The 23456-nt window shown below is 46.2% G+C and overlaps 1 protein-coding gene across 1 annotated transcript in view; it reads left to right on the top strand.

The window, feature by feature from the left end:
* CNTNAP2 (contactin associated protein 2) overlaps positions 1-23456 on the top strand; it is a 1639050-nt gene that overhangs the window by 1572886 nt on the left and 42708 nt on the right. The window lies entirely within an intron of this gene.

Consider the following 23456-nt stretch of genomic DNA (forward strand, 5'->3'; position numbering starts at 1 on the left):
CCTGTCACTCATCCGCAGGACCTGTGCGCTCTGCTTGTCATTCACTGCCCTCACGGAACGCCTGGTACCCGTTCCTGGCCCGGCACTTCTCAAACTAGATCATTTCAGCCTCTGCCACGCATCTCGTGTGTGTCTCAGTGTCTGGCCCGTCTGTCCATCTTCAGGACAGGAACCACGTCTTACTCCTTTCCATCCTTTCCCTCATCCACTTCTCGCTCTCCTATTTGATTAGCTCCTGATACATGGTAGTTGCTCCCTCAATCAGTAGTTAATCAATCTAATTACAGAATTCATTTCCCCAGGTGCTTACAGATTATCACCCCAGAATGCTGAAAGTGTTTATAAACGTCATCACTCAGCGGGGCTTCCCTGGTGGCTCAGCGGTAAAGAATCTGCCTATGATGCAGGAGTCAAAGGCTGATCCCTGGGTCGGGAAGATCCCCTGGAGAAGGAAGTGGCAGCCCACTCCAGTATTCTTGCCTGGAAGAGCCTAGGGACAGAGGAGCCTGGTGGGCTATAGTCCATGGGGTCACAAGAGTAGGACACGGCTGAGCGACTAAACCACCACCACCATCAATCGCTCAATAATTGTGGAGGAACTTGGTCAGTCTGGAGAGGTGCTGAAATGGGGCAGGAGAAGACCAGCGTTCCAAAAATAGCTTTTTAAAAAGTAGTTTCCAAAATGCCTAGGCCAGTGAAATGATGACTGCCAAAATTCCGGGATGGGTTACTCAACAGGTGATATGTGAGGATTTAGAGAAGAATACGACTGAGAAAACCCAGCATGAGTTCCCCCAGAATCAAGCTATACCAAGCTAACCATATTTCTTTTGTTTGGAGATTAATGAAAAAGAGATCCGAGAGACTAAAGATCTGTCACTCAGTGATGTTCTGTCTGTTTGGAGTTGTTGCTTCTATATCAGAAACCTAGAATAGCCCGAGGGCTGTCTTAGCGGGGCCTCAGCCAATGAATGGCAAGCTAATTATACCCCTGGGAGTGCCCAGGGTGCGTGGTGGCCCAGGGCAGGGGCTGTAACGCCTCGGTTTTGACATGACGTTTCTTGATTTTAGCAGGCATTGGATGTGGTATGTTTTTTCACATATTCACCCACTGTTCATTAACACGTGGGTGATGTGCCAAGCGTCGTATGAGGTGCTTAGTCAGTGTTGGTGACTCAGAAGCAAATTATGAATTAGCCGAGAGCTAAGAGAACAAAACCAAGTCGGAAATTGATTGCCTGAAATTCTCTTTGGAACAAAGCAGGAAGTCCATCGATTCCTTTATTGGCACGCGTCCTGGTCTCCGGGGTGCGCTGCGCTCCCTGCTGTCTCAGAGTCCCCTGACAGGCGTCTCTGTAAAGCCGCTCGACCAGCCCAGACGGTGCTTGCTTCCTCTTTGTTGCACTTTTCATTCTTTGCAGTCATCTTGCAGATGGAATCCTGGTGATGCCCCTTGTCTGTCTCTCTCCTTAGAAGGCGATGGGAAGAGGGGGCGCGTGGAGGAAGGCGTATTTCACAGGGCCAGGCCTTTTGTTGCTTGCTGTTCAGCCTGTTTATCAGTGACAGTTGTTGCCATGCCTGCGAATCAAATTTACCAGATGATGAAAATTTAGGAGGGTGAGCTGATATGGTAAATAAGAAAATCAGAGTTGATTCTAGTAGCGTAATTTGAAAGTCTTTGCATGGCACGAAAGTTATAATAACTGTAAGTTATCCTCATTGATTAAGTGGCTATAAATCTGAGCCCAAACCAATAACATGAAAGCTAAATACAAGCTCGTGTGTGCATACTAAGTCACTTCATTCGTGTCCGACTCTTTGCGACCCCATGGACTGTAGCCTACCAGCCTCCTCTGTCCATGGGATTTTCCAGGCACTAGTACTGGAGTGGATTGCCATTTCCTTCTCCAGCGGATCTTCCCGACCCAGGGATCGAACCCAGGTCTCCCACTTTGTAGACAGACGCAAATCTGTGGTCATGGCAAACACACGGCGTCTGGGTGACTGGGCTCTCCCTGGGCATTCTCATCTGGCATGCCATCCAGTTGGAGGAACCACATCATGAAGGTGGCATTGACAAGCCAGCAAGTGGCAGCAAAGGGTAACACCCAGAGAACAGCGGCGAGAGTGGGGGCATTTAGCTGAAGGGGAGGGCACGTGGGGAGGTGACAGCCTTTAACTCGCTGTTGGGCGCTCATGTGGAGAAGGAGAGCTTGACGCGTGCATTGAGGGCGAAGTTAGAACTGCTGGGTCCTGGGTGGCAGATTTCCATCTGGGGGAGGAGGATGGCTGGAGCCCAGAGCCAGCACCTGTGACCTGGGTGGGGGACCAAACTCAGTGTCGCTGGACACGCTTCAAGAGAAGCTGGACAACAGAGAGGGAGCTGTCAGAGCCGAGCCAGCTGGCTTCTGCTCCACTGGACGTCACCAGTCTGTGTTAAACCTCAGCATGTTCCTTCTGTTCCAGTGGAGCCTCTTCCTGCCTGGTCTGACGTCTGATCGAAGCACTGCCGTGTGCGCCTGGCTCCCCTTCTGCGAAGGGGCTTTGGGGTCTCTGAGGCGCCTGTTCACTGAGCAAGTCCCTCCCATCCCTCTGAAGTGGCTCCCCTCTGTCTGCCACCTGCCCCTTTGGTAACTTAGTGAAGTGAAAAAGTCGCTCAGTCGTGTCCGATTCTTTGCGGCCCCGTGGACTGTACAGTCCATGGAATTCTCGAGGCCAGAATATTGGAGTGGGTAGCCTTTCCCTTCTCCAGGAAAGTAATTTAGAGTTTGACACTTTTCTGGTGTTTGAAAACCTTTGAGCGCTAACCTTCAAGCTCTGCCCAAGGGGACTCATCCTCCTGTTTACAGTGAGGCCCTGGGTCCAACCTGAACTCTGAGGATCCAGTGACTGTTTTACTTTGAAAAAGTGCAACAACAGAAAATGTAGCTTGTATATGCTTTTCTCAGGCATTCCTGTTTCTCTTTTGCCTGTACTGTGCTAAGTCACTTCCGTCGTGTCCGACTCTTTTGCGACCACATGTAGCCCACCAGCCTCCTCTATCCATGCGATTTTCCAGACAAGAATATTGGAGTGGGTTGCTTTTCCTTCTCCAGAGGATCTTGGGATTGAACGCACGTCTCCTGCGCTACAGGCAGATTCTTTACCACCAGCGCCACCTGGGAAGCCCTCTCTTTTCCCTACTTCTTTAGAATGTTAATATTTTCAGAATACCTGGAAATTTGAGTTCCTTTCTTTTTAATGTGAAATGTAAGAAATTATGATAAAAACAAAAGAATGATTACCCTTGTAGCATATAACATTTATGATTAAAAATGCATTTTTATGAAGAAAGTCTGATTCCCAGGGAATAATTTCCTATCTATAAAAATCCAGTAATAACCAGATGGTCACTTTTCATTTATAGGCTCCAGGCTTACAGAAAAAGGAGCCTGATAGTGTTTCCCCAGTTTTCTCCCCCAAAGATGACAAAGAGAAAAATCAACTTTCCAGGAAAGCTGTCTCCATAAGACTTTCAACAGAAAATAATGACAGCAAAACTACACATAGATGAACCCATATTATTTGGAATGTGGGTTGAAGTGGTCAGACTAGAATTAAATGTGAATTAAACACAGTACATTATGTTTTCCCACCCTGGGTGCCACCTATACCAATAGCTATTTGAAAAATGTACAGGTAGCATACTTTTTTACTCCACGAATCAGTTGTTGGGTTGTTTGACACAGTCACACAAAGGAAATTAATTAGGCCTTTCCAGGTCACGTTTACATGATGTGATGATTGTAGTCTTAAATAATCCTGGGATTCTCAACATATGAAACACAGATCAGGAAGTGGAGCTCACGACATGGGGTGACTCAGAAGAGGAAGGCAAGAAGCTCAGACACAACGTGAAGAGCAACAGGAGCACAAAGTCGGCAACAGAACTTGAAGCAAGTGTATCCCTCTGTCTGTTAATGGTGGGTGGTGGATGCCGCCCGGACCCCCCCTGGTAAGCCAGGTGTGCCGACCTTCGTGAAATTTTCACAGCCCAGAGCTGCTTGCCACAAATATTCTGGAGTCTTCATTCATTCAAACTCCAACCCCAACTTTTTTTTCCTACGTTACTCAGTGCATCTGTGTCTGGGTGAACTTGGGAAAATCCCTCAGTGGTGTCTTCTTGCAAAAACTCTTTGGCTGCTTAAATCTGAAAAAAATTTTTTTTCAACTGCAGTTCTTTCCTTTCCCCTCTGAGCATGTGAAGTAAGACGGTCTCTCCTCTGGCAGTGGGATCAGACAAAGAGAAAGCTCTGCTCCCAGCCACCTCCACCCACCTCATGGATTCAAGCCACTGATCTGTCCCGAGTGGGCCCCCAGCACAGGCCTGTGACATTGTTCCAGGCAGCCCAGCCCTGTGATCAGAAAACAGTGGACAGACAGCCCTCTGCGACAGCAGCCTGCTCTTTACATTCGCTGGGATAGTCGTGTAATTAGTAACTCTGTATTTTCCCTAAAATAACGTATTCCCCTAACCTTTGTTGTTGTTGTTCAGTCGCTCAGTCGTGCCTGACTCTCTGCGACCCCGTGGACTGCAGCGCACCAGGCTTCCCTGTCCCTTTGCTTACTTCCACCTTATTACTGGATATATTGGCAGGACACATAGAAATCATACTGAGCAATGATCCATCGTTCAGTTTAATTCTGCATCTCTTGGGTGCCTTGTGATTCAAAATGAGTACTGAGAGTGTTTTCCTGTACTTACGGATTTATCTCCCTGCAAGAGAGGCAAGGCCCCAGCGGAGGAGATGACTGCAGAGTGGGTCAGAAGATCACGGGTAACAACACTGCAGGGGGTGAGAAGGACGAGCCAGCCAGGCACACATCATTTGTTCGCACCCTCAAGGCAAAGGTACAGACTCCCTGTCTTTCAGACCCTAGCCATGCCCCATAAAACAAACAGATAATGAACCCTTACTCGTTGATGGATGATTTCATTTCAATAAGCATGAACAGCTCCAATCACACAGATACCGGGCAGGTAAACGAATATGATGTGAGATTTTTCATCTGATTCTGATCTAAATTTCTGAATGTCAGTGTAATGCTTTCTAATTAGAGGCTCAAAAGAGGATTGAGAAAGTCCAACAACCCTTAACCCTGCACATTTAAGCCTCACATCAGCACCTGGAAATAGATAGTATGTTTCATCCTCATCCATTCATCCTTCTTTTTTTAAAAATAATTTTATGTATTTGTTTGTTCATGTCTGTGCTGGGCTTTTGTTGCTGCTCAGACGTTTCTCTAGTCGTGGTGGTGGTTTTCAGTCACCAAGTCGTCTCCGACTCTGCAGCCCCATGGACTGCAAGCGCACCAGGCTTCCCTGTCCTTCTCCATCTCCCAGAGTTTGCTCGAGCTCACGTCCATTGAGTCGGTGATGCCATGCAGCCATCTCATCCTCTGTCACCCCCTGCTCCTAGTTGGGGTGAGCAGGGGTGTGCCGGCTTCTCACTGCAGTGGTCTCTCTTGTGGTTCACAAGGGCTCAGTGTTTGTTGCACACAGGCTTAGTTGCTCCGCAGCATGTGGGATCTTCCCAGACCAGGGATTGAACCCTCGTCTCCTGCATTGGCAGGCGGGTTCTTTACCACTGAGCCACCAGGGAAGCCCCATTTGCCTCGCCCCTCTTTTACTGGTGCCTTCCAAAGAAGTGCTGGGACTGATCAGTGAGTAAAGATGCAATTCCTGCTTTCGGGGAGCTGACTTTCTGATGAGAGGGGGGAAAAAAAAACAGCAAGCAAGAACTTAAAAAATACATAAATTCTTTAACTCATTGATAAACACTATGAAGAAAATGAAACCTGTAATATGATACAGTCTCATCAAGGAGGAGGTGAGATCTTTAGAAAGGACTCTCAAAGGAGGACCTGAAGGAGCCAGATCTAAGGAAAGTGTGTCCAGCTAATAGGAACAGCAGGAGCAAAGGCCCTGGGGCCAGACAAGGCTGCTGGTCTCCTAAACAGAAGGAAGCCAGCTGTGGCTGACCAGGTGACCAGGAGGATAAAAGTAGAAGCTGGGGCTAGAGCAGAGGGAGCAGACAGATTATAGAGGGCCTCGTGGGCCTGGGCAGGAAACAGGGATTTTCTTGTGTATTCCATGGGAAGTTAGTGAAGGGTTTTAAAATCTCATTCGGCCACTGTGTAATGGACTGAGAGTGAGTAGAGGCAAGGAAACCAGATGGGAGGCAGCCGCAGGACTCCAGGTGAGAGAGACGGTGGCTTGAAGTGGATGATGGTTCATAAAGATGGACCAAAGTGGGCAGGTTCTTGCTGTATTTTTGATGGCAGCTGACAGTACCTGCTGATGGATTCAGTTCAGGGAATGCAGAAAAAGAGAGCCTCAAACCCTTAATTCGGGTGTTGAAACTGAGGTCAAAGAGGCTAAAGAACCTCTGTTTAAGGTCCCAGACTATGCACGGGAGAACTCCAGCCCAGCGCTCTAATTCCAAAACAACTAGTCTTACTTTCCTTTCTTGCATGACAATACGAAATCTGCACAGAAAAGGGGGAGAAATGAGAATTAAGTTTTATTAACTCCTCTTGATGCGATGATTGGGCTGTAGGTAATACACAGGGTATAGTATCTGTTCAACTAGTTGGTCGATTTGTTCTCCAACAAACCGCGTCATATTCACTGGGATAAATGCGCCGCCTCTGGAAATGGACATCTGTGACCACTTCAGCTAAATTCTTTTCAGAGATTGTCTTATTTTCAAAACCAACATTTCCTAGTGACGTCATAAATGATTAGCGGGGCTCTAGGCAACAGACCAAGTCCACCTCTGTAAGGGCTCTCCTCGCAGTAACGTGTTCCATTGTTGTTGTTGCTCAGTCCCCAAGTCCTGGTGGACTCTGCAACCCCATGGGCTGCAGCATGCCAGGCCTCCCTGTCCTTCACCATCTCCCAGAGCTTGCTCAAACTCATATATGTTGAGTCCATGAAGCCATCCAACCATCTCATCCTCTGTCATCCCCTTCTCCTCCTGCCCTCAATCTTTCCCAGCATCAGAGTCTTTTCTCATGAGTCAGTTCTTCGCATCAGGTGGCCAAAGTATTGAAGTTTCAGCTTCAGCATCAGTCCTTTCAATGAATACTCAGGACTGATTTCCTTTAGGATTGACTGGTTTGATCTCCTTGCAGTCCAAGGGACTCTCAAGACTCTTCTCCAACACCACAGTTCAAAAGCATTAATTCTTCGGTGCTCAGCTTTCTTTATGGTCCAACTCTCACATCCATACATAACTACTGGAAAAACCTTAGCTTTGACTATACGGACATTTGTCAGCATGGTTCTGTTAAATAAGCCTTCAGTTCAGTCACTCAGTTGTGTCCGACTCTTTGCCACTCCATAGACCACAGCACACCAGGCCTCCCTGTCCATCACCAACTCCCAGAGTCCACTCAAACCCATGTCCATCGAGTTGGTGATGCCATCCAACCATCTCATCTTCTGTCGTCCCCTTCTCTTCCCACCTTCAATCTTTCCCAGCATCAGGGTCTTTTCAAATTAGTCAGTTCTTCACATCATTGGCCAAAGTATTGGAATTTCAGCATCAGTCCTTCCAATGAATATTCAGGACTGATTTCCTTTAGGATGAACTGGTTGGATCTCCTTGCTGTCCAAGGGACTCTCAAGAGTCTTCTCCAACACCACAGTTCAAAAGCATCAATTCTTCGGCGCTCAGCTATTGTCCTACAAATGTTCTTATACAAATGTCACTGCTATTGAAAATCTCAAATAGAATTATTCTCAAGAGTCTTCAACCAGAGTGAAAGTTCTTTTAATTAAGTACCTTCGTTTTCAGGGATGAGTTTTCACACACACACAAATAGTCGGAAAGCAAAAATGAGAATTTGCACAAACTTTCAATTTAAGCACATGTGTTTTTATCATGATGGCTGTTACATAGATGTATGCATTTGGCAAAATTCATCAAAAGTCTACACTTAAAATAGGTGCATTACTGCAAGCAAAGTTTGATTCAAAAGTTTGAATCAAACTCAGAAAGTTTAATTCAGAAGATAAAAGCAAACCAAAAAAAGAATCGACTTTTATATTCCTTTAATATTTGTGTGCCTGTCTCTAGCTTCTGGCATTTTTATTACCAAAGATTTTGGTTTGAGTACAGTCATAATGAGCAGAGCTATTATCAAAAGCTTCCTGTATGAGGACTAAAATTTAGCCAGGAAATTAACTTTTAGCCTTAAATTCATGTTATTTTGAGAAAAACCAAATGCACATCTCTGAATAACAGAGTTGTACAGCACATCGCAAGCTTGCACAACTTGCAAAGTCAGATAAACCCTGGAAATGAAAGCTGTCCATGGCAAGCCCTAGCAGGTGGCGAGGAGTGATCAAGGAGTCCATTGTGGTTCCTGATAAACTGAAGAGGCCCAGTTTTAAGCCTGTCAAACAAATACCAGCATTCAGTATTTTGAAGCAAATCCTAATTCCAAGAATTTCTTTCCCATTGCATTTTTCTGGCTCCTCTTGATAAGCAAAGCAATCTTCAGTTCTCTGAACTGTTTCTGTAGAAAAATCGTGGACACGGGCCAAGTTATCCAGCTCTGTTAGGGTTTAGATGCGTTCCTGGACTGGCCCAGGAAACTGTCTGGGGCAGCCTTGGAGTTGCTGGTCCCATCCCGGGCGTGCTGATCGAGACCCCCGCTCAGGCCTTTTTGGAGCCCCCCAGGAGCCCAGAGGGAAAGGGTTGGCAGCCTCTGCTGGGGATGCTGGGCAGGGAGGGGGAGGGGAATCTGCCCAGGGAGTGCTTTCTCACTTTCCTGAGTCACCTCTCCCCTCTAAGCAGCTCCTTACACCGCTCCTTCAAAGTCAGAAACACACAGGTTCTGAACAGAGCCCAGCTTTTGCCCTGTGTCCCTTTCATTCCAACGTTTCAGGTCCCAGAAGCAGCAGCAGCCTGCTTGGCTGGTGAGAAATCCACACTCCCCATTTGGACGTGCCTTTAGACGTAAAAACTCTCCCTGGACTCCCTGGAATGCCCTGGCCCAAGGCAAACATGGAGAGTTCAGACCCACCCTGATGCAGAGAAAGGGGCGGTATTACCGACAAAACAAACCCTCCCAAACCACTGAATAGATTAAACAAAGGAAAGCTTGCCCTTAAATGAAATGGATGTAAAGCAGTCGGCATCTGTGTACTCACTGAAAGATCACGTTTGGCTGATGTTGTCATTATGGTCCTGAGGGTGGGCAACAATGCTCAGACAGTACCAGACCCACTTTCTCCATACATCAGCCTCCAGCTGCTCCTACAGACACTCGGTGCCCAGATCCTCTCATTGTTCTTTCAGTATTAATAGCATTAAGAGAGTTAATTACAAAGTATTTCAGTTGGCGGCTTTTTCTCTGTTCCTCTCTAAGTGTTCGTAGTTTGCCAAGTTAACTTTATACACTTAATATCTGTGATTTCATATGATCCTGGGCCAGGGCTCTTCATTTACTGGGAAACAAGCCTGTTTTCAGTCTCTTTATCAATCTGCTTCCAGTTATTCAAAGACTCCAGACCTGGGAGGCAGCCTATGAAATGAGGCAGAGTGGAGTCCCCATATGTGAGCGCTAGCAATAAACACTCTGCTCAAACATGATGGATCCCCTGTGTTGTGAATCAACATCGATTTATCTGGAGTTCTTTTCCTCCAGAAAAAAAAAAAAAAAAAAAAATTCATGGAATTTGGAAAGAAAGTAATATAGCGTACAGTTAGAGGGGAACAGAATCCAGCAAAGGACTGTCTGTATCACTAAGGAGAGCCACGCCATGTGCTTCCTGAATCCCCATCATCTGAGTGAACATTTTCGTATCCATGGCAACTTCGGTTTCAGAAAACCAGAACTGAGTATCAAGAACACTGGCTCTGCATGGATAAGCCATGTGACAATTTACTTAATGGACTTGGTTTTCTCATCTATAAACTGGAACTGTTCATACCTACCACTAGGATTTCATTTTGAAAGGATAGTGATGCCCCTGTGTGGTGGCAGGCACACAGAATGTAATGACATTTGCATTTTACTAGTATTCACAACATTCACTTTTTAAACATTTTTATGTCTAAAACACAGCATCGTTTTGTTCAGTTTGCACTTTTTTCCATTTCACTTGGCACGTGTGACCTTTCCATTCACTCACTCTTATAAAATCACCCTAAATGACTAGAAGTTAAGAGAATTATAGCATATAAAAATATGTCGTGTGCTCTCTGCAGCCCATAAACTCACAGATAGTAACAGTCACCGGGGTGTGTCATCAAAACAAATAATACAGATGGGAAGTTCTGGTTCCCTGACGGCCATGCTGCCAAGGCTCCTGGGCGTCAGACACCTCTGGACTGAATTCCAGTTTAACCAAGATCCAAGAGGTGAACGCTCGAACAACAGAGCCCCCTGGAGAAAATGCCAGTGTTTTTGCCTATTTAACAATCAGTATCCTTTATTATGGGCTTCCCTGGTGACTCAGATGGTGAACAATCTGCCTGCAATGCAGGGACCCAGGTTCGATCCCTGATCCTTTATTATGGGCATCCCAGGTGGCGCTAGTGATAAAAGACTCCACCTGCCAATGCAGGAGATGCAGCTTCTGGACACAATTGAACACACACACACATTCTGTATTATATTCACTTTCCTATCTTTGTCTTTGCCTGACGTTTATCTGCGTTTCTTCCTATTTGCCACACCCTCGCAGATGAAAAGCACAGTTTTAGAAGCCTCTATTTTATACACGAAGCCTCTCCTGGGTCCACTCCATCTTCCTTCCCGTCAGACCCTCCTCACCCCTCACCTAGGATGGCTGTGATGGTCTCCCCCTCAAGTTTCCACCTCCTGAGTCTTCTCCAGTCTATCTCCTCCACCAGTGCCAGTTAGACTTGACTTATACACAGCCCTGATTGCATTGCTCCATGCTTATAAATTCTGGGCTATGTGTGTTGCACCACAGCTTTTTTAAAAAGAAGACCTTTAAGAGATGCTCCCATGCTAACCCAATCAAGTAGAAACTGATCTGAAACGTGCAGCCCGCCCGTCATCCGCAGGAGGGCTTTCAGCCTTCTCCAGCCCACTCTGTGGCACTGCCCTGTTCGTGCCCCACTGGTTTCCTTGTTGCGGGATCTACCCATCCCCTTCTCCCCTCCTTTCCAGCCTACTCCTGTCCAGTGCTCTTTCCAGTTGTCCCTTCCTGTGGGCTGCCCTTAACCCTTTTTACTCCCATCTAGATCTGTAGGTTTTATGCATCTGAATGTGCATCATGGCCTGTGTCTCATTTGGCCTTGGCTGGTGTTCGTTTTCGACAGTGAGGTCTCTGCAGGGGATTGTGGTCTGCTGTTTGTCTCTGACTCATGGTGCCAACACAGGACCGTTCAGCGAGAAATATTAGTAACTATTCCTTGGTTCAACTAAACATTGGTATGTCCAAAGAGGAAGTATGATTAAGTGTCTGTTCAGTCACCAAGTCGTATCCAACTCTTCAGGACCTCATGGACTGCAGCTCACCAGGCTTCCCTGTCCATCACCAACTCCTGAAGCTTGCTCAAACTCATGTCCATTGAGTCGGTGATGCCATCCAACCATCTCATTCTCGGTCGTCCCCTTCTCCTCCCACCTTCAATCTTTCCCAGCATCAAGGTCTTTTCCACTGAGTCAGTTCTTCCCATCAGGTGGCCAAACTATTGGGCATTGGAGCAGGGCCCACCCCCCCAATCCAGTGTAGCCTCATCTTATCTTGATGACATCTGCAAAGACCCGGTTTCCAGGAGATGGAACTTCAGTGTATCTTTTTAGGGGACACAACCCACAACAGCATCCTAACAGGTCTTTGCTCTGGGGGCTGATCCGGTCTGATCACCAAGCTAGTATCTGTGGAGGTGCTGAGCTTTGGGGCTGTCATGCTGCGGGTTACTAAAGGTCACCATCTCGCCACCACTTCCCTCCTGTCCTAAAGTGCCCAAGCCCAGCCCCAGGCCCCTGTGGGCCCACCCATCCATCCAGCATCTGGCTGTGTGCAGGCAGAGGGTCCACGGTGCCACCTCAGCCAGCAGACACGGGGGTGCTCACGAGGACTCCGAAGAGCTCATGTGCCACACTGCTGCAGAGCTCTCACAGGAAGCTTGGAAGTCAGCCAGTCTGCACCTGGGCAAGCAGGATCCAGCCTCAGGCCAGCCCCTAGTTTCAGCCTTCACGCATGCATGTGTTGTCTCAGGGCCGTTCCTTTGCCTGGAGTGCATGTCCCCTGGATAAAGACACTAGCATCCTCGCTTAAGCTGAGTCATAACTCAAGTGTAATCTCAGCGGTGGCCTCCCCAAATGCCCTGTCTAAAATGATATCTCCCCCCATCACCCCATCGCGTTCCTATTTGTTTTGCTTATTGCTAACTTGGTTTTTGAGCTCATCCTAAAGACGTTTTGTTGTTTTTTAGTCGCTCAGCCATGTCCTTCTCTTTGCAACTGCATGGCCTATAGCCCACCAGGCTCCTCTGTCCATAGGATTCTCCAGGCAAGAATCCTGGAGTGGGTTGCCATGCCCTCCTCCAGGAGATCTTCCCAACCCAGAGATCAAACCTGTGTCTCCTCTATTGGCAAGTGGATTCTTTACTGCTGAGCCACATGGAAGCCCCTAAAGATGTAGCCCTTTCATCTTTCACTTACTCATTCAGTCATTAATTCACACAACAAATAATATTACTGTTCAGCATGTTGTCAGAATATACCATATAATATGCAAGCAAATGATAGTCCTCAAAGGCAAAACTCTTTCTCAGTACTGAGTCGCTACAGTCATTATTCCATAAATCCTGTATGAATGAACAAGTGAGTGAAGATTCCATGAGAAAGTTGATCTGTATATAGACTTTCATCTCAATCTTGCAGTAAAATTAAATGCACAACCTTTCCAGGGAATCTTGCCCAGGACCAAACATTGAGGAAAAGATGTGTGAAAAATAGATAGCATCATGGCTAAAGAAATGTCATTTTTTGAAGAAGATGAGTCTTTTATTATTTTTAAAATGCTTCACGATTTTTTAAAATGCTGGTGGAGATAAAGATGATGTTCAGGAGGGAGCAAGCAATGAATGGTTTTTGATTTCTAGTGACTCCTGCATGAAGGCAGCCATGCCAGAGTGTAGTGAAATGGTTCTTACCCTACCTTGATCAGAAAGAGACCAGTGACCAAAAAGAAAGGTGGCTTCAGACCTTTATTCAAAAATGCACCATCCAGGGTTTCTTCACAGCTGTCCCCATGGCATGATAAACAGTGTCCCCAGATGAGCCCAAGCCACCAAGAAATGTCACCAGACATGTTCTGCAGAGGCTGACATACCCATTAGGCCCAGTAACTGTAGTTCCTGGAGCCAGAGTTTTAATACTTTTAGGGACTCATGCAAATGTTTGAATTTTAAAATCAGAAGAAAACAAATGAACTTTTAGGGGAAAGCAAATGAGTGAATATATTATAAATAGGACTTCCTTGGTGGCTCAGCTGGTTTAGAATCCAACTGCAACACAGGAGACCTGGCCTCCATCCCTGGGTTGGGGAGATCCCCTGGAGAAGGGAAAGGCTGCCCACTCCAGTACTCTGGCCTGGAGAATTCCATGGACTGTATAGAGTCAAACATGACTGAGCGACTTTTACTTTCAGACCTAAAATACTGGTTGGATATATTTTTAGGGCTTCCCCGATGGCCCAGTGGTAAAGAATCCACTTCCAATGCAGGAGACATTGTTCGATCCCTGGGTCGGGCAGGCCAAAGTGCCCAAAGGCTCTGAAATTTAGAACACGGCCCTGTTTTCAGGTATCCTGGAGCTAAGAAAGCCTTCGAGATACATAATTCCGTGAGAAACCTGCAGTGTGCTCATGCCAGAAGAGTTAAATCCTCAGTTATCTAGGAAAAAAAAAAAAAAACAGCTCTTCCAGGCTGGTTCCATTTTCCCAAGATGCCTAGGGTTCACAATAACATATCTTAGAAGAGAGATGAATGCCATTGCCCCATAAAATACTTTAAGCTCCGACCATCTCTGCAACAAAGCACGCAGCGTGATGCCAAGAGAAAATGACTGCCAGTGCTGGGAAAATGCGTTTTCTCAAGGTGCTGCGGCCGCTGTAATTCGCACCTTTTGAAGTGGAGACAGAAGCACTGTCGGGAGGTACAAGCCTCCAGGAGAGGAGAGGTAATGATGGCATGAGAGAGGTGCCCCGCTGGGCGACTGCACGCAGCTCGCACAGTCGGAGCTGAAATGAAGGCCCCCTGAGCAAACACCGCACAGCGAAGCCCCAGTCCTTCGTTCAAAGGAAAAGGAAAATCAACAGACCTGTAAACCCCGCCTGAGTCCCCAGAGTCACTTGATTTAGGTAAATTGGCGACAGATGCGGGCTCAGCGCCTTCTTCACATCAGCTCTACCCTCGCTTCGCTTCGCGCTTGAAATAGTTTAGACCAGAGTAATCGGGAGTAACTCATAGTCCACACGGGGCTGAGGCTTCAGTTACAGTGCTACGCGTGCACTAAGTCGCTTCAGTCGCGTCCAAATCTTTGCAACCCTGTGAACTGTAGCCCGCTGGGCTCCTCTGTCCGTGGGGATTCTCTAGGCAAGAATACTGGAGTGGGTTGCATTTCCTACTCCAAGGGATCTTCCCAACCCAGGGACTGAACCTGCATCTCTTAAATCACCGGTATCAGCAGGTGGGTTCTTTACCAATAGTACCACCTGGGAAAGATTGAAGGAGGGAGGAGAAGGGGACAACAGAGGATGAGATCGTTGGACGGCATCACCGACTCAATGGACATGAGTTTGAGTGAGCTCTGGGAGTTGGTGATGGAAAAGAAGCCTGGTGTGCTGCCGTCCATGGGGTCACAAAGAGTCGGACGACTGAGTGACTGAACTGAACCAGCTGGGAAGCAGTCCATGATCCAAACATCAGGTAGTAGACCTCTGCGGTTCCTTCGTCTCTGTCATAGGAGACGTGGCTTCAAGAGTGGTGGCCTCCACTGGACACACCCTAACTGATTATTGCTGCCTGGTTCAGAATGATCCATCCTGAATTTAGCACCTCTCTGGGCTTATTCTGACCACTGTACAGACAGTCTCATAAACCACCTCCTGGGCTAGAATCAGCACTCCGTCCTTTCCCTGACTCAACCCCATCACACCCCTAACTCCTAGAGTGCTCATGATTAAAATGCCCTCCTCCTGTTGCGCTGGGGTTGAGGAGGGAAGAAGGAGGGGGTCTGTGCTGTCGTTAGGTGTGTCCTGTCCAACTTGATGGTGATGGTGATGGGCGGAGGGTGGCATGTCCAGCTATAGAAAGTAAGCACTTGTGTCTGCTCAACTTCTCTAGTCAGATCCAGGCCATCATTTCAGCCCCTTAGTATCACTTTGGGTCATAACCCTGTCATCTTATATAGAGACACCCCTTTCCACCAAATGCTGTGGGACACACTGATCAATATGCCATGGATGTCCTTATCCAAATGGCCAAAGCATTAATAATAAGATGTCAACCGGAAATCCTACCCCTAAAATTTTCCCTTGAAGCTAACATCAGTGCATGCTAAGTCACTTCAGTCATGTCCGACTCTTTGTGACCCCATGGACTGTAGCCCACCAGGCTCCTCTGCCCATGGGATTCTCCAGGCAAGAATACTGGAGTGGGTTGCCATTTCCTCCTCAAGGGGATCTTCCCAACCCAGGGATCAAACCCGCGTCTCTTGCGTCCCCTACATTGGCAGGCGGGTTCTTTGCCACTAGCACCGCCTGGGAAGCCAGTGGCACTGTGAGCAAAAGCCAACATCCACCCTTGACCAAATTTCCCCCACTATTCATCTCCTCATAAATCTATGTTTAAAATGCTACTCATATAATTGTGAGCCCACGCAGACCTGCCTCGACCATGAAAATGTCATGAGATACCTAAGAGCATGCTGAATGTTGATAGCCTCTGCCCGTGTTCCCCAACCTCATAGGCAGTTACTCCTGAAAATAAGGGTGTTGGTTTTAGAGGAACTGCGGAGGAAAAGGCACTGGTGCGGGGAATACACTCGGATACCCACAGGCCTGCCCGGCCACATCCTGACTCCAGCATCCAGGTCTGGACCCCCGAGGGGACCCCGAGGTATCCTGAGCAGTTACAGTTGTAGAGTTCAGATTCGAGTACCGATCCAGTCCAGTTTGGGGTTCAGCCTCAGAGCATTTAGGCTCCATCTTCTAGATGGCATTGCATGCATCAGGGCCCCAAGGCGTGAGTTCTTTCTTATGTTAGTTATACAACATGGTGAGCAAGTTGAGGGGACCCACCCCAGGGCTCTTTCTGGCAACAGGGCTCCGCTCTCTTCTGCGTGTTCCTAACATTCTCATCACCCTGGGAACTCCACCGCCCTCCACCCCTGCCCCGGTGTCTGTTTCCTAACACTTTCCCGTTTACGCTGTCCTGTAATCTTAGTCCTTGAAGGATTTTCTTCTCTTGGGTAAGATGGCTGCAGTGGCCTTCTAGGGCAGGAATTAGAATACTAAGTGAGAACTAAGAAAGGAAACCACTTTTTATTTTACTGAATCATTCAATTTGACACTATCAGGAAATATAATACATTCGTTTTTCAATATTTTCCGATGCTTTTCCTAGCCTGTACTTTTTTTTAAAATTATTTATGTGTTTATTTGACTTCACCAGGTCTTAGTTGTGGCATAAGGGATCTAGTTCCCTGACCAGGGATGGAACCCGGGCCCCCTGCATTTAGGCGCGTGGAGTCTTAGCCACTGGACCACCAGGGGAGTCCCTAGTCTGTACTTCTTTATGCGGCTCTCAATGTGTATGAGGTCAGCACCCTTCCTTCCTCTTCTGGTTGCCCCAAATTCCCCTACTCCCCATAGAGGTAGCATCAACTGACCGTGGGCTGGTCGTGGCTGGAATGCTCTTCAATGTTTGCGAGAAGAACTAAGGAAGAAACTTAGGCGCTGACACCCACTTTCCTTATAGCGTTGGCTACAGTTCAGTAGGGCTTTCCAAAGCTTAAACACAAAAGTTTTAGCCGAAGCAGGGCATACAGTTTTGTCATTTTGTACACAGGATTCTATTTGTGCTGCTAATACATGACGATGCAAAAGCAAACACAGAGGCCTTCCTGGTGGTACAAGTGGTTAAGAATCTGCCTCACCATGCAGGGGACGCTGGCTCAATCCGTGCTCAGGGAAGATTCCACATGCCGCGGAGTAACTAGGCCCATTCAACCACAACTGTGGAGCCCACGTGCCCACCCTAGAGCCTGTGCTCCACGATTAGAAGCTGGTGCCCAGACACTAGAGAGTGGCCCCCACTCAGCCACAACTAGAGAAAGCCCTCATGCAGCAATGAAGACTCAGCCAAGAATAAAATAATTTTTTTTAAGCAAACATGGAATAAAACCCAATGAGTAAGAAGAAGTTCTTTCATTTCCATCTCGTGGGACTTTCAGACCATACACGTGTGTTCTGTTCTCCAGTAGCAGGTAGCTGGGCACGTAGCCTGTATTTACTGGGACTTTGAGAGGTAAAACCAGCCTGCGTCTCTAATGAACCAGAGCACCACACGCAGCTCTGTGGTTTGACTGACGGGTACGTCCACTTTTCTGAAAGGTCTTGTCACTTTCAGCAGAGCTTGTTGTTCTTTGCCTGGAAAAATCGTGCATGTCGGCAGGGCACCCCGAGGCTGCGGAAAGGGAGGGGCACCCAGCTTTCTTTCTCACGTATGACAACCTAAAACATTCAGGGAAAAGTGGAAAACCATATTTCAGTGTGACCTCTGTGTGAAGCCAAATGTCTGTCGTTTTAGAAACAGCTAAGGGATTTTAAATGGTAAACTGAGGCATATTAAAAATTTTAAGAGTGTTTTGAGCAAAAATTGATTTGAACCAGCAGCATTTCAATCTAGCAGATAAAAAGCATTAAGAATCTGTATAAAGTGAAAGTCTGTTTATAGGTAGAAAGGAGTGGGAACACTGAGATTATACTGGCAAAAAGACAGGTTGGTTATTTCAAAGTTACTTTCCTTTAGAGAATGTCATGGGTCAAACATTACCTAACCAGCGCTGATCAGATGATTCCTGATGGACTGGTTTAAGATTCCACTGCTGACAGAGCCGATACTGTGAAGCTTAAGTCTCAGTTTGGTGACCTGGAGCTTAGCATAATTGACTCCATGTTGGGGCTTTTGTTCTTAACAAGGATCATATCATTCCCTTCATATTGAAATCACAGCTGTATTATATGTTTTAAATTTATTTATTTTTCATTGGAGGATAATTGCTTTACAATATAGTATTGGTTTCTGCCATAACAAGTGTATTATATTAACTAGCAATCATAGTAAGTTTGCAGTTTTCAAGCTGGATTTTAGGAATGAGGATGACAGTTTTAACCTATATCTATGTATTTATATATACATATCTATCTATATATCTACATATACATATCTACATCTATATATACATATCTATATATATATATACACATATATATACACACATACATCTATATATCTTTACATCCATATTCTTTATATATATAGACATAGATCTGTATCTCTATATATATAGATTTGTCCCCCAAAGCTGAGGGACTGTGATCAGTTTATACAAATACAAATGTAATATTCTGCAAAAGAGTACATAGGCTACCATTTTCATATTAAGACATTTGTTACTGATGCTTCTGGAAAAAAAAAAAAAAAAAAAGTCATTTTCTTAATCCTTGGGAAAGGATTTACAAACTGAAACGTAGCACAGACGATGTAGAAGGAATCGAAGATTCTGCTTCTGCCTGCAGATTGCCGTTTGTAATTGAGTTAGCATATGTCACAGGTCAAGGGCTGTTTAAATTACACCTGCATATCTTAGTCCTGCCTTCCTTCATAAAAGAGAAAAGCATATAATAGATACAGCAAAATCTCATTAGTGTCTTTCTTTCAGGGATTAATAAAATGTCAGAGTGCATAATTTATACATCAATTATGTATATGGATTTAATTCTAGTTGTTCATCTTCTGAAAGGCAGCTGGTCCGCAAAACATCACTGATCAAAAACGTTGCCTGTAAGGACAGGAGCTAAGGCTGAAGCCAGATTCCAGCATCTCAGGGCCCTGCCTAGTGTTTATGACTTAATCATGTTGGAATTGAGGAATGAGGTTTATTTGGTTTGGTGTTGCTTTTTTAGATTAATGCTTTTGACTTTTTTGGTTGGGGTTGGGGGGGGGGTCTTTTTGTTTTTGGGGGGGGGATCTTTTTGTTTCGGTTGCTTCCCACTTGTTTATTCTAGGAATAATCAATTCTGAGACCCATTCAGGCTCCCCTTATTACAGCTATGGCCAAATGGGAAGCTTTCGGACACCCTCATACCACACCAGCTGCACTCTCACCAGCTACATTCTATACTTTGACCTGGTGAAACCCAGGTTCTGAGCACCAACCCGAGGGTCCCCTCCCCACTTAGGGTGGCTGCCAGCCTCGCAGGACCTGCCCATGTTTTCAAGTCTACACCAGATGACTGCTCACCAACTTCATCCCAGCGTGATTTTCCAAGGATTATTTACATCTTCAGCCTAGCAGTGATTTCAAGCCCACTTCCTACTCATTTCATTAGGTCCCATATAGCCGTGCTCTAAAGGGTTTATGTAACACTGGATATTCACCTTTAGCCTAAGAGTCAGTTTAAGAGCCACACAATAGTATTTTCAGAGACCAGTGCGTTCTTAGTGAGATGGACAGATTTCCAGGTAATAGTAATTCTGGAAATAAATATATAGTGATCTACTGGATCTAAATTCACTACTTCCCCTTCCTTTTTCAAAGCCACGTTCCACAGCCCTTTGCCCTTGAGGCTGATGAACTCTGGCCCCCAGTGAACCTTGCTGTGCCTTAATTTCCAGAGTGCTCGGCACTTCCGGCACAAGCAAACTGCATGACGGGCATTTAAGGTTCAATTCCGGTGTGGTCAGCAAGCAGTCATCGGCGGATTGCTTCTCGCCACGTGTAGACTGTCTGTGGGACACAGGGACTGAATGAGCGACGTTAGCTCTCCCGGAAACTGTAAATCCAGTAGAGGCACAAATTCAGGTTTCTGGCCTGTAAGGGTAGGGAATGAGCACGCCTGGGCCAAGTGGTTAGAGCCAGGAGCCGGATCTGAGGGGGAGTCAGATGAGGATAAAAAGGGCGGGGGGACCACGGTGTTCTAAGTGATGGAGAATCACGGCTATCAGGGAGGAAGGTGGAATTCCATCTGAAGGGAACAGAGGCCACTAACACCGAGAATCAAGGGTTGGAGGACCAATGGTATAATTTTCGCCATTTCCGGTTACATATTTTCCATTTCCGTTTACCTACATTACTGTTATTAATACTTTTCTTTAAATGGACTTACCATTTTTTACTTAGTGAAAGTGAAAGTCACTCAGTCGAGTCCGACTCTTTGCGACCCCACGGACTATACAGTCCATGGAATTCTCCAGGCCAGGATACTAGAGTGGGTAGCCTTTCTCTTCCCTAGGGGATCTTCCCAATCAAGGGATCGAACCCACGTCTCCCACATTGCAGGTGGATTCTTTACCAGCTGAGCCACAAGGGAAGCCCAAGAATACTCGATGGGTAGCCTATCCCTTCTCCAGCAGATCTTCCGGAGCCAGGAATTGAACCTGGGTCTCCTGCATTGCAGGCGGATTCTTAACCATCTGAGTATCTGGGAAGCTTAAATCTGTGCTAAAAGGACTTCCCAGTTGGCACTAGTGTTAAAGAGCCCACCTGCCAATGCAGGAGACATAAGAGACAAAGGAGACATAAGAGACAAAGTTAATCCCTGGATTGGGAAGATCGCCTGGAGGGATCATGGCAACCCATCCCAGTATTCTTACCTGGAGAATGCCATGGACAGAGGAGCATGGGAGGCTATAGCCCACAGCATTCCAAAGAGTCAGACATGACTGAAGCAACTTGGCACGCGTGCTAAAAGGAAAATGTTTATAATTTCCTTTGGAAATTTTGCAATGTGGTCATGAAATGAAATACCCGTAGTGCTTGCTATGTGAAGTTCTATACTCCTGCCTCCAGAAGTGTCCAGATCCATTCTTTCTTTGTTAAAAAGGGAACATAGCAGGTATGGGTGGCAGAAAATACAGTCCAGTCCCAACCAGTGCCAACCTAAGACCCTATCTTTGCAGGATGGAAAGAAAATTGAGAGGAATTTAAGTTTGTCACCCTGAGATTGGATGTTATTTAACATCCAGTCTGTGAGTAACGTAAAACCATCTCCAGTGCCGTCAGTGGGACATATTCCTCCCGAGAGTTGAGGGCAGGACTAGAGGAGGGACGATGCTTTGGGCCGATGGTACCTGCGGTCTCTGCAGAGCAAAGGGGAGGTCTGCTGTCCCATTCTGATCCCCCAAATTCTAAAAGGCTGACCCCCTCAGCCCCTGGCACAGTGAGGGGCACACAGCAGAGCCTTAGCAAAAATCTTGAGTCAGGTCTCATCAGCCTTCTAAGATCCCTTGGCTCTGTTTCATAAAAAGTAAGACATTAAGTTAATGGTGATATTTCATGTTTCATAATATCACATCCTCCAAGAAAGGAGTTTTGATAGAAAATCCTAAAAAGTGTAAAACCCAACAAAAATCAGCCAGTGAATAGATCCCATGGGATATTCAAGAAGCCTATATAGATGCGTTTTGAATCATCTTAAAGGGAAATAAGAAATGTCTTTGTGAGTCGGATCAGAATGCGTGTCCCGTCGCTGAGGAGGCTCCCGGGTGCCCTCCAGGTCCTCACACAGTCGGGTCCTCGACCAGTCTGGCTTCCTTCTCCCCGCATTTCTTGCTCCTCAAGTGCCCTTTCCTCTTCTCATTTCTCAAACACCCCTGCCTGTCACTCAGTATTCAGCAACCGGGTAAGAAAGAGCCTGGAGAGCATGCTAATGCCTTGCGGTGTAATTGCTGCACCCTCCTTAAAAGTATTGTCAAGAGCATTTCATTTTAAGGTTTCACCCAGAATTGCATCAGTATTTTTAATGGGCTATTTTCTATAACCCATATCACCATGAGTACAAGACGTTAAAGTACTAACGACAGCTTGAGAACTTAATTTCAGGAGTGACTGCATTTCTGAAATTTGCATGCTTTGAGCAGGTTTTCCCCCAGATTAGCCCTGAGCCAAGACATCTCCACACAGAAGGTAGCTTCTTACAGTAAATCGTATTTAATATTTGGTTTCACTAGAACCCCAGTGCAATGAGTTTCACAGATTAACGTAATTTAGTTTTAATGAGCTCAAAGGCACTAAAGTGATAGTGTTACTGTCATTTCTTAGATGTCCTTAAGTAGTATAGGTTTTTATCCCAAATAAGTGTTTACAGAACTTGCTGGTGCTTTAACCGATGCTGGAAAGGCTCTGCATTGGTTCACAGCATTTTGAAAAGTCTTTATTATTGCCCCACTCATTACTGAAACAATGGTCTTAAAGGAGTCTCTAATAGCCATTTAAATTTTTTTAAAATGAAACCTCACTGTGCCATTCTTATGAAGAGTCCCTCAATAGAAATGCCCCATTCCAAATGAATATAAAACTCCACAATATAGTCTGTTTTTCAGAGAGAAATTGAGAATATGAAATGTGTGACCTCTCTGCTTTTTTGTATGAAGCATAAATGTTCATTCATTGACAAAACCTTAATTTCTCCAAACCTTAGTTTCCCCATCTGTGTTGTTGTTGCTCAGTTGTGGCCAACTCTTTGCGACCCCATGGACTGCGGCATGCCAGGCCTCCCTGTCTGTCACTAACTCCCGGAGCTTGCTCAAACTCATGTCCATCAAGTCGGTGATGCCATCCAACCATCTCATCCTCTGCCACCCTTTTCTCCTCCTGCCTTCAATCTTTCCCAGCATCAGGGTCTTTTTCAATGAGTCAGTTCTTCACATCAGGTGTCCAAAGTATTGGAGTTTCAGCTTCATCATCAGTCCTTCCAATGAATATTCAGGATTGATTTCCTTTAGGACTGATTTCTTTAGGATGGACTGGCTTGATCTCCTTGCTGTCCAAGGAACTCTCAAGAGTCTCCTCCAAAACCACAGTTTGAAACCATCCCATCTGTGAAGTGGAGATAATCCTGTTTGGCTCACAGGGTTGTTAGAAAACAGTGGAATACTGCATAAAAAGTACTAAACAGGGACTTCCCCGGTGGTCCAGTGGCTAAGACTCCGTGCTCCTACGGCAGTGGGCCTGGGGTTCGATCCCTGGTCAGGGGACTAGATCCCACATGCCACAACTAGAGATCCCTTGTGCCACAACTGAGACCTGCTGTAGCCAAATAAATACTTTTTTAAAGTACTCAACACAGTACCTCACACATGTACCAATTTTGGTTTATAGTGGAAGCTCTTAATGTCATTATCACATGGTCC

Source organism: Bos indicus, chromosome 4, assembly GCF_029378745.1.
Source record: "Bos indicus isolate NIAB-ARS_2022 breed Sahiwal x Tharparkar chromosome 4, NIAB-ARS_B.indTharparkar_mat_pri_1.0, whole genome shotgun sequence".
In the NCBI taxonomy this organism is placed as follows: Eukaryota; Metazoa; Chordata; class Mammalia; order Artiodactyla; family Bovidae; genus Bos; species Bos indicus.